This window comes from Lolium rigidum, chromosome 7, assembly GCF_022539505.1.
Source record: "Lolium rigidum isolate FL_2022 chromosome 7, APGP_CSIRO_Lrig_0.1, whole genome shotgun sequence".
Classification (NCBI taxonomy): domain Eukaryota; kingdom Viridiplantae; phylum Streptophyta; class Magnoliopsida; order Poales; family Poaceae; genus Lolium; species Lolium rigidum.
The window spans coordinates 48,876,358-48,879,606 of NC_061514.1; positions in this window are offsets into that span (position 1 = coordinate 48,876,358).

Genomic DNA, 3,249 nt, shown 5'->3' on the forward strand with positions numbered 1-3,249 from the left:
TCATCGGCATCCGAGGAGATTCTGGGCGCGCGATTTCCGGTGACGGTCGGCGTCGTCTGTGGCGATGGAGGTGCTAGGCGTGGCCAGGGAGGTGAGGTGGTGCATTTGGGCACGGTGGCCGTGGCCAGAGAAGAAGAAAGGGAGGGTTGGCTCGACGTGGTGTCCATGGCCGGCATGGCCATGTCCATGCCAAGTTTGGCCTCCTCCTCTAGGGTGCTGTGCATGGTTAGAGAGAGAGGGGACCAGGGAGCAAGTTGGAGTGAAATGGGGCAAATAGGGTTAGGCCAAACACTATGCAAAGGTGATTTTGGTTTGTTCCATATTGACCTAATTCAAATTCTTGCAAAAATTGGTTGAGTTCAAATGAGTGCAACAATTGAAAGGGGTTGGTTTGGTTGAGTTGTAAATGACCAGAGACAACCATGTGTGGTGGTGGAATTTTAAAAATCAAAGAATAGCAAAAATTTGACAAAGTGAGATTGTTGCACATAATAAAAGTCTCAACTTTGCATGAGCATAGAATTTGATCCAAAGTGATTTTGGCATGATGGTCTTTACCAAAGTTGTTCTCCTTCATGTTCTCTTGGATGACATGCAAAGAATTGGGAAAGTTTAGTTTGAAAAACTTGAAATACAAGGGCTCAAAGTAGTGACCAGAATATAAATGGCAGCTTTGACCATTATCATATGTGATCATAATTTGAGTTTGAAAAGGATTTGATTTGTGTTTCTTTGATTCCCAAAGTGGTAATAACTGTTTAGTAACATAATACAATTAATGGTGAAGGCCAAAATGGCCTAGGTCAACGATTTGGAAAAATGGCATAAACCATATGTGAGGGTTTTGTGATTTTCTAACTTTTATTCTTTTCTTTTTCTTTGCTTCACTTAAGCAAGTGTGAGGTTTATTTGGTGTTAGAAAGAGTTGGGTAAAGGGTTCAAACCATTTTAGGGCAATGTGGATGCCTGGGGTAGGATTTGATATTTTGGCTAAGTGCCACATAAACCTTTATGCATATGTTTGATTTTATTTCAATTCCTACTTAAATTGGTGGGTAAGTACTTGGTTGAGTGTGTTGAGGTATTTCAAAGCATCTACCAAGGTCAACACTCAAAGTTGGAGCATTTGCAAAAAGTAGCCATAGGCTTGCATATGCCCTTTTTTCTTAATTGAGATCATTCCTTTTTATTTTGTTTTTCAAAGGTGGATGACAAGAGGGATGAGGTTTAGGGTTTGATAAGTTTTGCAATGGTTCACCATCATTTTAGCAAAGTAAGAAAAGTAGGGTTTAAAAATCTTACATATTAGGGCTACATGCCCACATATGTCTTTTCCTTTTATTTTGGTTTCTCAAAATAGATCCAAATGAGTTTTGAGAAGGTTAGGGTTTAGGGTTTTTCTTATTTGATTTTATTTGGTTTGTGATCTTCACTTGATCACTTTAGGGTTTTCGGGTTTATCACCTAAGCATAAGAACACTCATCATGGCAAAACACAAATACTAGGTATGAGCACTATGCATAGCACCCAATGTAAGAAAAGTTTTTGTTGGTTCCCATTTTTGGAAAAAGGAAATTCATTTTATCTTTGTTTTAAAATTTGGGATGTTACAAACCCTTCCCCTTAAACAAATCTCGTCCCAAGATTTTAAGAAAAGTTAGGTTCCTAAGAGAGATTGGGCGATATGATTTAACAGGAAAACATACTTGGCATGGCCTCGAGGTGCTTCCTGTGCTTCTGCTGCATTCATGTGGTAGAGGCGGCCGTTGCGGTTGTTCTGGTTCCTTCGGTCTGCGAAGCGGCGCTGTTGCTGAGCAGGTGCAGCGGTATTGGCGGCAATCTTGGCAAGCTTCTTGGGGCACTCATTGGAGTAGTGACCCACAACTCCACATTCATAGCAGTTGATGGTGGACTTGTCCTTGGGGTTGACGGGAACAGTGTTGCTTCCAGTCATTGGGGCCGTATTGGGGTTGTTGTTGTTGCCGTTGGGGTGGTTGTTGTTGTTGGTGTGGTTGCCGTTGTTATTGTTGCTGTTGGTGTTGTTGTTGTTGTTGCGGTTGTTGTTGTTTGGGCGGTATGTCTGAGCAGGGGGCTTGTTGTATCTTGGGGCAAATCCTCCAGATGAATTGCCGCGGTACTTCTGAGCATTGTTGGGTCCATTCTGGGGCATCATACGGCGCTTACGGTTCTCATTGGCTTGGTGCAGTTTCCCTTCCATCTGGATGGCTGAGTCCACCAGGGCTTCTAGGTCAGCAAAGGGAATGTTGACCAGCACAGTCTGCATCTCGTCGTGCAGTCCATTCAGAAATCTCTCCTTCCGTTTCTCGTTGGTGTCGGTTTCATCGGGGGCATACCTTGACAAGGTGAGGAACCTGTCGCGGTATTCTACCACCGACATTCTGCCTTGCTTGAGTTCACGGAACTCGTCTCTCATCTTCTTGATCAGTCCTTGGGGCACGTGATACTTGCTAAACTTCAGCTTGAAGTCTTCCCAGGTCATCATCTGTCCAGCATTCATTGCGCGGGCGCTGGTCCACCAGGCTCGTGCAGGTCCTGACAGGTAGTGGGTGGCGAACAGTACTTTCTCTGTGGCTTCAACTCCCGCAACTTCGAGGTTGTTCTCCATTGTCTGGAGCCATTCATCGGCATCGAGGGGTTCTTCGTTCTTGCTGAAAATAGGTGGGTTGGTGTTTTGAAACTTCTTCAGTTTTGACCCAGGGTGGTCGTGGTTTCCATGGCCGTTGTTGTTCTGAGCAATCTGCTGCAGTGCGGCTATGTTGGCTTGGCGTTCAACTCTCTCGGCTTCGCGGTTGGCCATCATCATCTCTAGCATCTGCATCATTGCGTCTTGGGTGGCGCTGCGGGTTGGTGGGGCCATCTGAATATTGAGGTAGATGATAAGATAAGAGGGAAATTTCTAGGGTTTGTTTGAGTTAAAGTTCAAAAGTTCAAAACTTGAAAACTTGAGTAGTGTTGAGGGGGTAGAAACCAACAACACTTTTTCATTCATACCAAACATCACACATTACAAATCTAACACACCGTTGGTTTGAAGAACCATTCATTCGCTCTACGATACAAGGGGATCCTGATACAACTCACACCTACTTAAGTGCTGGAGTGATACTACTCTTCCGGGTGGATTCTTCGTCTTCACGGGTGATGTGCTTGGCGAGAGGCGAGGGCGTTGTCCAAATCCCTACGGGTTTTGTACAGCCTGAAGTCCTGGTGTGCTACATAGGGGTTCA